Source organism: Lepidochelys kempii, chromosome 6, assembly GCF_965140265.1.
Source record: "Lepidochelys kempii isolate rLepKem1 chromosome 6, rLepKem1.hap2, whole genome shotgun sequence".
In the NCBI taxonomy this organism is placed as follows: Eukaryota; Metazoa; Chordata; order Testudines; family Cheloniidae; genus Lepidochelys; species Lepidochelys kempii.
The window spans coordinates 111,091,064-111,106,686 of NC_133261.1; positions in this window are offsets into that span (position 1 = coordinate 111,091,064).

The following is a 15,623-nucleotide window of genomic DNA, read 5'->3' on the forward strand; positions in this document are numbered from 1 at the left end:
AACAGGAATGGGAGTGAGGTCAAAGGTTGAAAATGAGGGAACCAGAAGGGGACACTGAGCAGGGAACCCCTGACAGTGTCCACTGCTACTCAAAAGGGTATAGCAAGTCAGTGGACAATGCCCAGAGGAACTCTGCCTGGAGGTGTGATTGGACAAGGGACCAGAAATAGGCCCCACAGTCATAGTATATCCTCTTGGAAGGTGTGTAGTGAATGAGGCAGCAGACTGGAGAAATAGAAAGGCTGATATGGTTATGGGACTTGAATGCAGCCCTGGCAAACTGGATTCTATCCCTCCCTGAGACGCAGAGTTCCTGTGTGATGCTTGGCAGGTCACTTCCACCAAATTTTTCATAGGTGGTCACTAATTGTGTTTCTCATTTTCTGGGGGCCTCATTTGCAATGTTTCCTCTAATTTTTTACATCCAGATGCAGAATGAATTTTGTTATGTGCACCAATATGGAGGTGATGTCCGGCGGGGAGTGGGGCTAAGGGGTTTGGAGTGTGGGAGGGGGCTCAGGACTGGGGCAGAGGGTTGGAGTGCAGGGGGGTGCAGACTCTGGGGTGGGGCTGGGAGATTGAGGGTGTGGGAGGGGGCTCAGGGCTTGGGCAGAGGATTAGGGTTTGGGGGTGTGTGAGCTCTGGGGTGGGGGCAGGGATGAGGGGTTGGGGGGCAGGAGGGGGCTCAGGGCTGGGGAAGAGGGTTGAGGTGCGGGGGTGGGGTGTGAGGACTCCAGCTGGGGATGCAGACTCTGGGGTGGAGCTGGGGATGAGGGGTTTGGGGTGCAGGCTGCCCCAGAGCTATGATGGGGAGAGAGCACTCTCCACAGCTCTCTCTCACCACAGCAGCTCCAGGGCTGGGGCTGGGTGATAGTTGCCTCTCCCTGCCACAGCCCTGCATGCCCCGTACCTCTCTAGTCCAGGCCCCTGTGGCTGCATGCCTGCATGGCCCTTGATAGCTTGTTGTGTGGCCGCAAGTCCACGCAGCTTAGCGGGCACTTGGCTTGAGACCCTGGCCTTTGATTTGCAGAAGTGCTGAGCACTGACACTGATGTCAAGGGGAGCTGTGCTATGAACATATATAGTGCTTTATATTGCTAGGAATTCTCAAAAATCAAGTCATAGATGTCTCAAATCGGGCACCCCAAATTTCTGGAAAATTTTGATCTGAACATGTTTGTGCCTCATAAAAAAATTGTGTTTGTGAAGCATTTAAATACTAATACGATGAGTGCCATAAAAAGCCCATGAGGACATAGTTCTGTCTTCAGAGCAGGGTATGAATTCAGAACAGTAAATAAGACATGCAACCACACATATTTGAATAGCAGCTCGTTAAATATGCACTGAATTGGGCTAGGGTCCTGTGGGAAAAAAGAGTACCTGATCATGTAATCAAAGACTGCATCATACTGTATATGCACAAGGGGGTTAAATTAAGGTTCCATAGGTAATCTTAATTCTGGCATTTCCTAACTTTTGAGTTCTTAACTTAACAGCTTTAATAATGTTCTTCTAACAGTTTTATGTGTGTATGAGTTTTTTATTATACATCGCTCCACCATAAAAAACAAACCAAACTCCATTGAGCTATCTTACTTCTTGCCAGCCATCACCATAATTGCTTTACTATGATTTTGTTGTATCCCTTCCCATCACCCATCTCTGATTTTTCTGTCTGTTTCTTGTAGATTGAAATCTCTTTGGGCCAAGGTTGGTGTCTTTATATATGTTTGCAGAGTGCTTAGAACAAGCCTGATTGGGGGGCCTCTGGATTATTACAATACAAATATTAAATTATTTATTTGTAGTGTAGTAGTGCATAGGCACCTTAGTCATGAACCAGGACCCCACTGTGCTAGGTGCTGTACAAACACAGAACAAAGACTATCTTCTCCCAAAAGATTACATTCAAAGCATAAGACAAGAGAAAACAGAAGGATACAGTAGTTAGATGTTTTATATATTCCATCAATGATTTAGATAATGGCATAGAGAGTACACTTATAAAGTTTGCAAACGATACCAAGCTGGGAGGGGTTGCAAGTGCTTTGGAGGATAGGATTATAATTCAAAATGATCTGGAGAAATGGTCTGAAGTAAACAGGATGAAATTCAATAAGGACAAATGCAAAGTACTCCACTTAGGAAGGAACAATCAGTTGCACACGTACAAAATGGAAAATGATTGCCTAGGAAGGAGTACTGCGGGAAGGGATCCGGGGGTCATAGTCGGGACCACAAGCTAAATATGAGTCAACAGTGTAACACTGTTGCGAAAAAGTGAACATCGTTCTCGGATGTATTAGCCGGAGTGTTGTAAGCAAGACACGAGAAGTAATTCTTCCGATCTACTCCGTGCTGATTAGGTCTCAGCTGGAGTACTGTGTCCAGTTCTGGGTGCCATATTTCAGGAAAGATGTGGACAAATTGGAAAAAGTCCAGAGAAGAGCAACAAAAATGATTAAAGGTTTAGAAACATGACTTATGAGGGAAGATTGAAAAAATTGGGTTTGTTTAGTCTGGAAAAGAGAAGACCGAGAGGGAACATAAGTTTTCAAGTACATAAAAGGTTGTTACAAGAAGGAGGGAGAAAAATTGTTCTTCTTAACCTCTGAGGATAGGACAAGAAGGAATGGGCTTAAATTGCAGCAAGAGAGGTTTAGGTTGGACATTAGGAAAAACTTCTTAACTGTCAGGGTGGTTAAGCACTGGAATAAATTGTCTAGGGAGGTTGTGGAATCTCCATCATTGGAGATTTTTAAGAGCAGTAGACAAACACCTATTAGGGATGGTCTAGATAATACTTCGTCTTGTCATGAGTGCAGGGGATTGGACTAGATTACCTCTCGAGGTCCCTTTTATGCTATCTAAAAATAAAATATAAGAATAGTTACACCACTGTAAATCAGGAATTTGTCTCTGGATTTGTACCAGTGTAACTGGTAGGACATTCTTATGTCCTGTCAGTCATGGGAAACATTTTTATTCATATCCAGGTCATTAAATTGCTTTTGGTTGTTACAGACAGGAAGCAACATTTGAACCAGTGATCTAGTGCGTGACAGATTCTCTGTTCCATTTCCAGTCTCTGAAGCACTGCACTCCTCCATTGAATTTCTCCCACCAAGGTTTCCTTTAGAAATTACCTCTCTGAAAACTGGAGAACTGATCAAAATACAAATGTCTGCAACAGAGAAAAGCACCATATCGGAAAAACTGAACTGCTCACTGTTACTGCATTATGCATGAGAACATGCCCAGGAGCTTTATAACACATTTCTATTTGAAGATGGGAGGGGGAAATCAGTTTTGATCAAAATGCCTGAGGATTATTACTCTCAGAGAAATATCACCTTTGAGCATGTGTTCAACATTCGCAAACAACATGTAGATGAAACATTTAATTAGTTTAAATGCAAGTACTCTCGAAACTGTGAATATGAATAGCTTATAGATGGTATGATTCCTGATAGCAGGGAAGAGGAAATTATAAAAGATGAAACTCCAAAATGATTATTAAAGGAGTATATGGAGATGGACCTTTCAGGAGAGGATCAATGGCTTAGCCTCAGGGAGCTGAGAATAGGTCCACTTGTAATATGAACAGCAAGGTCTCCTCTGCCAGAACCAGCCCGGGCTGGGTATAGGTGATGCAACTAAACTTTGTATTCTATTCCAATTATATACTGACATGAAATGAATAGTTCTTCTTTGAGTATATGTCCCTATGGGTGCTCCACCATTGGATGTGTGTGTGCCTGTGTGCTCTCGACTGGAGAGTGCAAAGCAATGTCCATGAGCAGGGCTGGCAGATGAGACTGAAACGCCTCCTAAAGGAATGTTCCCTGGCTCAAGAAGGTCCGCTTCCCATGCACTGCCCCCCACTATTGGTCTTGACATTTCAGGTGTCTGCTGGAACTTTCTCAGTGGCCCATAGACCAAGACCTCCAGGAAAAGGAAGCATACTTCCCTGAAAAGGGAAATGAAGAGGGGTAGGTCACCCCATACAAATCACTCTCAGGAGAACTTGCATCCCTGAGAAGGTACCACTGAGGATTTGTCTGTACCCAGTACCAAAGTGGTGGTGCCAAATAATAAGTACTGCATGCACAAGCCCTCTGCTCCCAGAGACCAACTCTGTTGGTACTCTGTGACACCTCTTGGCACCTCAGCACATGCAGACCTACCCCACATGCTCTAGTAGCATCATCTTACCACAGCTCTGGGGGTCAGAGAAGATTCAGAAACCTCTTCAGTCCTGTATTCACCATCTTCTTGCTGATTCACATTCCCAGGTCTGGTACCAACCTTGGCTTTGGCCATTGGCGAACATAGCCCTCCACTGCCTTCCAGATTCCCTTCCTACTCCCCCTTCCCAGTGGGCTTACTGGAACCCATTGGGTCATTTCAGAGAACAATTCCACAGGATACCATTCAAAAAGAAACACTGATATCCAACGGTACCATATAACCCTCCGGTACCACATACTTCCGTGGTATTGGATGATTCACAAGAGGAGCAAGAACCACAGACTAAAGAGGTCTCACCTCCTTCAGCCAAGTCCTCTTCCTCCAGCTGAGGCAGTAATGCCACCACTGCCATCCTATTCCAATGACTTCAGGGCCTTTCAAGACCTCGTGAAACACCTGGCAGATTCGCTACAAATCCAGCTAGAAGAGGTCGAGGAGTCCCAGCACTCTTTGGTGGATATTTTGAATACCAGCCCCCAGGGAAAGATAGCGGTGCCTCATTAATTGGAAGGGCTACCTCCTGTTTACACTTGGTGGTAAATACCCACCACAAATCTGGCCATCTATAAGCGGGCAGATACAAAATTATTATATTCCACTGAAAGAAATGGAGCACTTCTTCTCCCATCCCACCTCTAATTATCTAGTGGTAGATGCAGCCAATGAAAGGAACCATCAAGCTCACTCTAAACTTTCTCACCTGCACAAGGAGTCCGAACAGTTGGACTTACTGAGCAGGAAGAGCTACTCATCAAGTTCTCTTCAATTTAGAATTGCCAACTAGCAGGCCCTAATGACAAAATATGATTTCAACAACTATTTGAAATTCACACACTTATTGAACTCCTGCTATGAGACCAAAGATCAATTTCAGTCCCTCATCTCAGAAGGCCAGTTAGCTGATAAAGTCTCCCTGCAGGCCACTCTAGATGCTGCTGACAGCCTCCAGATCCATGGGTAGGGCCATGGTTATGAGAAAAGCATCTTGGCTTCAACCTTCTGGCCTCCTGAAAAATGTGCAGAACACTGTCAAAGACCTTGCTTTTGAAGAGCGAACGATCTTCAGTGAGCACACTGACGACTCTCTCCACACCCTTAAAGACTACAGGGCAAATCTGCGATCTTTGGGAATTTATGTTCCTGCAATGAAAAGATGTTATAGCAGGTCTCAAACCGCACAACAATTCAGGCCATTTCAATACCATCCCACCTTCCCCAAACCCTCCAAGTCCTTCAGAAGGAGACCTAAACCTCAAAAGAGAGGTCCACCCTCCTCTACGAACACCCAGTCTAATCTACAAACACCCAGTCTGCACCTCCCTATAAGAGGCAGTTTTGATGCCTTGGTCGAGGGCATCAAGCAAACGCCTCCACCAGATTCTATGCTGTGCAATTGTTCCATCCAACCCACCTTTGGAAACTGCCTGTCGCAACTCCTACCTGCCTGGGACACATCACCTCAGACAAATGGATTTTGAGGTTGTCACTGGATTACTCCATACACCACTCTACCCCCCCATCTCATCTCAACTCCCTGTTCCTCTTCAGGAACCATCTTACAAGGAGCTCCTACAACAGGAGGTAGTCTCTTTCAATATTGGAAGTGATTGAACCGGTTCCACCCGCATTTGTTGGAAGAGGATTCTATTCCGTCTATATTTCCTACTCCCCAAGAGGGCCAGAGGGTGAAGACCAATCCTCAACCTCAGGAATTTGAACAACTTTGTCCTTGCACAGCATTTCAGAATGAAGACTCTAGGGACAATAATTCTATCCCTAGATCCAGAAGACTGATTTGTTGCCCTCAACCTACAAGATGCCTACTCTCATGTAGCCATTCACCCTTCCCACAAGCATTTCCTACACTTTGTAATAGGATCACCTCACTACCAACATTGAGTCTTCCCATGGCCCCAGGGGTCTTTACAAAGATCCTCAGTGGTATTAGCTTGCCTTCATCAGTTGGCATTACCGTCTTCCTGTATTTGGACAACTAGCTGATCAGAGGCTTGCCTAAACTCACAAAGTGTTTGGTTCACTGGCATGTTGCAAGGGAAGCAGTGCACTCAGAGTAGGAAACTGGGAGCCAGGAGACCAGGATTCAGTCCCTCTCTACCACAAGCACATTGTGAGATCTTGCACAAGTTACATCACCTGTCTGTGCCTCAATTTATCCCTCTGTGAAAAATGGTATGAACATATACTTTTGCAAAGCACTTTGAGATCCTCAAATGAAAAACGCTATTTGCATGTAAAGTTATTTGTTTGTCTTTGCTTTGCAAAACTCTGCTGGTGGGGATTGATTTTGTAAAACCAAAACCAGCAGTAATTCAGATCTGGCTGCAGCCTGTACCCAAAACTTGAAGCTCAGATGATGGAGATATATCTATATCTTAATTCCATATGAACCATCTCTACTTAAGACTTTTTTCCCCACCTCCTCTGTAAAAACTCCTTTTATATAATTTTAATTGTATATCAATATACACCCTTTTCAATGGAATACTAGTTCTGTCTGAAGCTTGACAAATTCAGGCAGAAAATAAGGAGCACTTTTTTAATCGTGAGTTTACTTAACCCTTGAAACAACTTAACAAAGCATGTGGTGGATTCACTATCACTTGAAGTCTTTTTAAATCACGATTGCCTTCCTAAAAGATATGCTTGAGCTTGACACGACATTTTGGGCTTGATGCAGGTGAAATTTTATGGCCTGTGTTATGTCAGAGCCCAAACTAGATGATCACAATGGTCCCTTCTAGCCTTGAAATTAATTAATCTATGAATACAGTAACTTTTTAGTTGGTTTATTTGGAAGTTTATCCTTTATTGGCAGTTTTAGGTAATATAGTTTTGTGAGAAGGAATTCTGGGACATTATCATATGAAGGAGTGGAATTTTGACAGACTCCTTTATTGCTAGCTTGGGTGATGGAAAGAGAAGATAGTTCCACAGCTAGGAGAGATCGTATGTAAATGTTGTATTTTATTACCACACTTCATTTTCTGTATTTTCCCCCTGTTTTTCATGCAGTGAATTCTTATGACACTTCTTGTTATAAAATATTAACTTTGCATTTACACATTCAGGTAATTTTAAGTGACTGGAAAAATGCTTAGGTGTTTAGGCAGAAATAACTGAGGAAACGTTCTTGTTGTGGGTGGAACCAGATCTCCATAAGCAAGTACCCATACATGGGTATATATACAACAAAAAAATGCTTCATGTGAAAAAAATAAACTTAGTTTTTTAGTCCATAAACTCTATATCCAGAGCTACAAACACCCATGGTGAACACTGAGAATGAAAATATAGTCTTGCTTCTGTAGTTAGAGTAGTAAGCGAACAAAATCCAGTTGAAACAGACAAATACCAGAACGCCAGAGTCTGACAACTGTGACTGGACGAAAAAGGTTTTTGGGTTGGGTTTTTGTTTTTGTATTTTGCCCAACCACTGCCTTCTCCCCTGAGTTACTGCAAGCATCTCCAGCCTCAGACATGGCTACCTTAAAGATCTAAAAATACAATATGTTGAAAGATTTCAGTACTACTACAGCTCAGAGAGCAGGCTGAAACTGCCAGTATCTTCTGATACCGGAGATTTTAGGGTCTTAAGGTTTATAACTGAACTTTTCATCTTGATATGTTTGTCTCAAAGCAAACTGCATGCATGTTCATTTTTCCTTATTAATACCCCTTTTAGTAAATAGAATAATTTACTCTAAATTCAGGTAAACGTGAACATGGTGCTTAATTTTAATATATTTAATAATCTCTTTCTCTATCTCTCTCCATTGAAATGAAGGCTCAGATCTAGTTAGAAGAAACACAGAGAGTAAACTGACTTGACTGGTCTCGGGAATGCACTTAAAATACTTTTTAAAATGTAATAATAGTAAAGTGGTAACAAAAGTATCACACATACTGATTGACTATTCAGAGTCTAGCTATATACACAGTACCCAATTCATAACCCTGAAAAAGAAGAGGTAAGGAGGTGGTGTACTTTACAAATGGAGCATCGGCTTCTGCTGAAAATGACTAAAACATCTGGGACTTGATGGGTTTTTTTTATTATATGAATTTCCTAGTTATCACTGGTACTTCTCAGAATGCTCAGCACGTTTTTTAAAACTCATGCTTTGTAAAGTAGTAATTTGAAGGAAACATTTTCTAGCACTGAAAGATATTATAAATGATGGCTTTGAAAGGGAGATCGTGGATAAACTAATCCAAACACCTGCTTCAAGCACTGAGTGTCTTATATTACTCTTTCCATAAATGTTCTTAACCTTTCCTTAAAGACATCCAATTATTTTGCCTTCTCTTCATTTGGCAAACAGTCCCACTGTTTGATTGACCTTACTGGTAAAGAGGGTTTATATATATCTAAGCTAAATTAATCTTTCTTTCTACTTTATTTCTGGCTATTACATCAGTCCACCATGAACACTTCTTTTCCCACTTCTGTCTTTTTCCCTTTATATATTCACAGAGACAATATGCTCCCACCTTTGTGTTTCTCTTGTTTTTAAGCTAAACAAATGTTGTTCCTTCATTCTCATAAGACCTGGAAATACATATTGCCTTTTGTTGAACCTCTCTGCATCATTAGACCTCTCTTGAACAAAAGAGCCCAGAAATGTTTTCAGTATTCCTATGTACAGATTTACCAGTACAGCATAAATGACGATAAAATCTTCCTAGCTCTCCAAAAGATGCCTTTCTACATACATCCTAGAAAGGAGTGAGCCTTTCTGTAACATCAACTACTAAGGTCTTGGTTTTTGTTTTGTAGTAGATTATTTCTTTCTTGAGTATGTTTATTAGTTTCCTAATTTATATTTGCAGGAGTGTATTATTCTCTCAGTGGATTTTTCTTCCATTTCTTGACCATTTCTTCAGTTGATAAACTACTATGTGAGAAATCATATGGGGTTGGTTTTTTTTGTGTTAATTCCTTGATCACATTTGTTGGTTGAGCCTTTCTGTCAGTGAAAGAGACTGGGCGAAATCCTGGCCGCACTGAAGTCAATGGTAGGTTTCCCACTGGGGCCAGGATTTCATCGGATGAGTTTACAGAAATGGCCAACAGTATTTTCTGGCCTGAATTAACTGACTGATGGGTGGCACTGCTGTTTGTCATCGGCTAGTGTGTGAGGTTAAAGTTTGTGCTGGGAGTTGAGGGGCAGCATTTTGTTTCAGCTACAGTTTCTTCAGTTAAAAGAAAAGGAGTACTTGTGGCACCTTAGAGACTAACCAATTTATTTGAGCATGAGCTTTCGTGAGCTACAGCTCACTTCATCGGATGCATCCGATGAAGTGAGCTGTAGCTCACGAAAGCTCATGCTCAAATAAATTGGTTAGTCTCTAAGGTGCCACAAGTACTCCTTTTCTTTTTGCGAATACAGACTAACACGGCTGTTACTCTGAAACCTGTCAGTTTCTTCAGTTGTTTCTGTTCTGATGGGGAAACAATTATCCTGTCCAAAATACTTTGGCAGTTTGGAGGTAATAAATAAGGTCTGCCATTTCCATGTATTTTTGTAGGTTTTCTTTGTTTTGCAGAGAGGCACATTCTGTTTGTATCTAATCGTGTTTAAAAGCAGTAGCTTGCAGCCTGATGCTGCACCATTGAAGTCAGTGGGAGTCCTGCTATTGACTTGAGCAAGAACAGAACCAAGCCCCAGGAGAGGGGAGCGAAGAGGTACTGTTGCCTGATGGGAGAGGAGTAAGGTGGATCAGCCTGAGCTCGAGTGTAGAATGGTTCTGGTGGGTTCAAATTGGCCTCAATCTTTATTGGAGCAACTTTTCTTTATTGACAACACTGGTCACAGGTTATAGAGTATAATATTAAATACCATCTTTTACTGTGGTTCAAACCAGCAAGTTATCGGTCAATATATCCCCCAGAGAAGCTGTGTGTCCGTGTGTGTTTGTATTAATATCATCTCTGGCTGAGGAGCTCCTAGTGATGGATAAAGGTAAGGTGTACACACTGATATTATTAGAGCTGTCAGCTGTCTTTGATGCCATTGTTCACAAGGCACTGCTGACTTGTCAGTGAGATGGGACTGCTTTAGAATTGATTTTTCCTTTCCTTTAGAGAGCTGTTGAGTGAATTTTCATTTTCTCCTTTCCCAGGGCTCCCATATGTGATCCCCCATATGGCTACTTCTTGTTACCTCTCAATTTAATATATGTAAACAGAGACTATTAATGAGGTCTTTGGGAGCTGTAGTATCATTGACATGCTGATGATGATCTGCTGGCTCCTTTTCACTGAACCCAGATTCTGTAGTCTCTAGAGTCTTACAGTATCTGAATGAAATTGGGAGCTGACCAAAGACAAATTGCCTGAATCTCCCTCCAGACAAGACATAAGTGATATGTGACAGGATCCAAGGGCACTCCTGAGACCAGACTCCAAAGGGTTAATGCAGCAGTCACTTAACCCTAACCTATTAGAGGACCAAGGAAAATACAAAGAGGGTGCCTCAGAGGCTGAGGTTGTGGAAACAGCTGGAGCCCTGCCTACAGGTTTGTATGTGGAAACTGTTGGTTGTATTTCCTGTCTTTGTTTTACTACTGCTGATGTTGTACAGTTTGGACTCATTATAAATTCTCATAAAGGTGGCGCTGGGAAGAAAGGACCACAGTGGAATGAAGGCTGCCTGTTCTATTTTGTGGGCTGAGAAATCAGTGCACCAACCCCCAGACATTAAAGGAACTGCTAAAGGAACTGGTGGCTGTGATTGCAGAGCCATTGGCCATTATCTTTGAAAACTCGTGGCGAACGGGGAAAGTCCCGGATGACTGGAAAAAGGCTAATGTAGTGCCGATCTTTAAAAAAGGGAAGAAGGAAGATCCTGGGAATTACAGGCCAGTCAGCCTCACTTCAGTCCCCGGAAAAATCATGGAGCAGGTCCTCAAAGAATCAATCCTGAAGCACTTACATGAGAGGAAAGTGATCAGGAACAGTCAGCATGGATTCACCAAGGGAAGGTCATGCCTGACTAATCTAATCGCCTTCTATGATGAGATTACTGGTTCTGTGGATGAAGGGAAAGCAGTGGATGTATTGTTTCTTGACTTTAGCAAAGCTTTTGACACGGTCTCCCACAGTATTCTTGTCAGCAAGTTAAAGAAGTACAGGCTGGATGAATGCACTATAAGGTGGGTAGAAAGTTGGCTAGATTGTCGGGCTCAACGGGTAGTGATCAATGGCTCCATGTCTAGTTGGCAGCTGGTGTCAAGTGGAGTGCCCCAGGGGTCGGTCCTGGGGCCGGTTTTGTTCAATATCTTAATAAACGATCTGGAGGATGGTGTGGATTGCAATCTCAGCAAATTTGCGGATGATACTAAACTGGGAGGAGTGGTAGATACGCTGGAGGGCAGGGATAGGATACAGAGGGACCTGGACAAATTGGAGGATTGGGCCAAAAGAAATCTGATGAGGTTCAATAAGGATAAGTGCAGGGTCCTGCACTTAGGACGGAAGAACCCAATGCACAGCTACAGACTAGGGACCGAATGGCTAGGCAGCAGTTCTGCGGAAAAGGACCTAGGGGTGACAGTGGACGAGAAGCTGGATATGAGTCAGCAGTGTGCCCTTGTTGCCAAGAAGGCATTTTGGGATGTATAAGTAGGGGCATTGCCAGCAGATCGAGGGACGTGATCGTCCCCCTCTATTCGACATTGGTGAGGCCTCATCTGGAGTACTGTGTCCAGTTTTGGGCCCCACACTACAAGAAGGATGTGGATAAATTGGAAAGAGTCCAGCGAAGGGCAACAAAAATGATTAGTGGTCTGGAACACATGAGTTATGAGGAGAGGCTGAGGGAACTGGGATTGTTTAGTCTGCAGAAGAGAAGAATGAGGGGGGATTTGATAGCTGCTTTCAACTACCTGCGAGGTGGTTCCAGAGAGGATGGTTCTAGACTATTCTCAGTGTTAGAAGAGGACAGGACAAGGAGTAATGGTCTCAAGTTGCAGTGGGGGAGGTTTAGGTTGGATATTAGGAAAAACTTTTTCACTAGGAGGGTGGTGAAACACTGGAATGCGTTGCGTAGGGAGGTGGTGGAATCTCCTTCCTTAGAAGTTTTTAAGGTCAGGCTTGACAAAGCCCTGGCTGGGATGATTTAATTGGGTATGGGTCCTGCTTTTGAGCAGGGGGTTGGACTAGATGACCTCCTGAGGTCCCTTCCAACCCTGATATTCTATGATTCTATGATTACTGGGCAGAGGAGGCACCTGGAGGAGTGGATGGACACATCCACAATGGCAGTTCACAGCTTCAAGGCTTTAGTGGATCCTTTGCTGCTTTTGGATTCTCAGTTTCTGAAAGTGAGCCTTAGCACCCATTTATGCATGTTACTGGTAAAGAGGTTGAGGAATTTCCTGTCCTATCTTGACTCAGCTCCTGTAATCTTTGCCTTTGACCACTCTGTGCTGGATTGCCATAGTTTAAGGAAACTTCTGAAGGCCAGACAGAAGTTTCTGCTAGTTCTCAGGGCAACTATCCATCTCCTAAAACTGGTGGGATGTTGAGACTTTCAAAAAGGTTATTCATTAATTTCTAGGTGCTGGTTCTGGGTGTGGGGTACAATCGTTAAAACCTTAAATGGTCTGAGATCTAGATACCTGACAAACAACCACTTAGTTAGTTTCTTGTTATGTTGGCAAAGATTAGGTGAGGTGCTTTTGCTTCCAGATCTTAGAGTAAACCTTTCTAGGATCACCAATGGGGTATTCTTAGGGGAACTCACTAAGATTTGCCAGAACCCAAGTCTGACAGTTTTCAGTGAATGTGGAAAAGACTACAGAGGGCTGGGTGAGAGTGTTTCTGACAGGTGGATGTAATTATTGAGCTGAGTGACAATGATTTGCTGTTTGATTGCATATTATGTCAGGTGGCATAATATAGAGAGGAGAACTATTTTGGATTCATAGAACATTGGAACTTCTGTGTTGAAAATTTGTTCGGATTTAACAGTCTCCACTTAAGCAGGAGGGATTCTGACCTCCTAGATTTAAAACTGGCAGGATTATTTCAGGAGATCTTTAAACTAAAGACAGAGAAAGGGACTTATTTCCTAATTCAGCTAATCAGAGAGGCACATCTGACATACAATGTAATAAAAAGATGGAGTTGCTGTGAAAAATAGAGAGCATTTGTGCACTAAAGCATCTGCATACACACATAAAAACACGGGACGCAAGATTAAAAACATATTAAGTGAGAGTGAGTGTTATACAGTATGTGTAACCAAAACCTGGTAACAAAATTCTCATAAATGTCAAATATCAGTATGGATAAATGCAGTCTGTATTCAATAGCAGAGATAGAAAGAGAGGGGGAGGAATGTCATGTCAAAAGTGTTTTCAGTACCAATGAGATCATATAAATTGACAGTTATGAGTGTGGTGGTAAAATCTATGAATTATCATACTGGTAATGACAAATAACAGTTACTATAGGTGTCTTTTGCAGACTATCAGGACTGGAGGAGAGAGAGAATAAAATCTTCCTGGACTAACTATCAGAGTATTTGAAACCACAGGATATCATACTTATGGGGGTTTTAACTACCCAGATTATCTGTTGTGTAAGAAATATAGCCAAACATGCAGCATAAAAGATGTTTCTAAATTACATAGACAATTTTTGATCTATAATATCTAAATTCAAGGATAAGCCATCCTGCATATACTTCTGACTGGTTGAATGTGTGAGGAAAAACAGAAAGCTTGGCCTGAGTTACTGGTCTTCATTTTAGTAATGAATGGGTTCACAGAATAAGAGTATATGGGTACTGCCCTGTGTCTTCCCTTCTCTCAGGAGGGAATTCTGCAATTCCTATATTCTTAGAGCAGGTACCTGGTCTTATAGCATCCCCTGTGCCATCTGTGATTCCTGACTGGGTATGGAGTCTGCAAGTTTTCCCTTCAGGAGCTGGGACCAAAAGTCTTTTCCAAACAAAGTATTGTTTAATCTCAATAGTATAAACAAAGCATAACAAGGGAGAAGGGTTCTTAACTCAAGGGTTCTGTACACACTTCTCTCTTACCTATAGGTTAGGTAGGCCCAGTTTACCCAAGCCACCCAAACTGCTGCAGACAGAGACTGCTTCAGAGCAGACTGAACCCCTGTCTCACTCTTCCATGTTCTTCAGGGGTTGTAGTTTATACACCCCAAAGTTATTTGTTCCAGCTTTTCCCACTTGGTTCCCTACTGATGAACTCAGCATGGTTGGGAGTAAAACATGATATCTGATTTGTCTTTAAGAACCAATAAACAATCTGCCTAAAGCTATTGTCCCCTTTCCTGCATATGTGCAAGTAACCCCTGGTTGAATTAATCCCTGGTGAGCCTATAACAACCAAACAGTTAATAAACTATTACTGGCAGCTCCCCTGTACTTCACATAAATGTTGACAAATTAGCAAATAAGGTCTGAGGGAAAGAAGCATTAATCAACAAGTGAGGAAAAAGTGGGCTGGGGAATCCTAAAAGACACTAATTAAAACATAACAGACAATAATTTCTTTAAAGGAGGACTGCAAACAACAAGAATTAGCCAATCTGGCTCTAAATCGGGTAGCTGAAATCACAGGCACTCCTGTGCTACAACTGGAAAAGTACAGGGAGGGACAATCGCAGAAAAATACACAATCAGTTGAAGGTGACCCTTCAAGGGGAAAGGAGGTTTGTCTTTTTATTTTTTGTTGTTGTTCTTTATTGATAAATAATGAAGGACTGAAAAGTTTTTAACCTTAGAAATATCACATATTAAATTTTGTCTTCCCTGTTTTTGTTGGAGCCTTCCTTGGAAGACTAGAAACCTAGCATTGGAGCTTTCTCTGCCCTTACCTGAGGGATAGAGGTTACAGCTTCCCCAAAGAAAGCATCTAGCCAACTATGTGGAAGCAGTTAGGATTAAATACCTGGTAACAAACACAATAGTTTAAACCACTCTAACTAAAACTCCCTGCTACTAGAGTTGCCCAGATTTCATTTTCTTGTCCCTTGTAATGTCATAATTCCACTAGTTCTTCAGGTTTTAGAGTAGCAGCTGTGTTAATCTGTATCCACAAAAAGAAAAGGAGGACTTGGGGCACCTTAGAGACCAACAAATTTATTTGAGCATAAGCTTTCCTGAACTACAGCTCACTTCTTCAGTCATCCACAGAGTCCACCAGCAAAAACAGGCCAGACAAAACCTGCTAGGTGTAGTGGAAAAGAAAACAGAGGCTGGGAAAAAGTGTTTTTTCTTCTCAACCTCTCTCCCATCTCCAGAATTATTGAAAGCTGCCTTTGAGCATAATAAATAATCCAGAAAGGGGGTGGAGGTATATTTTTTTCCTTT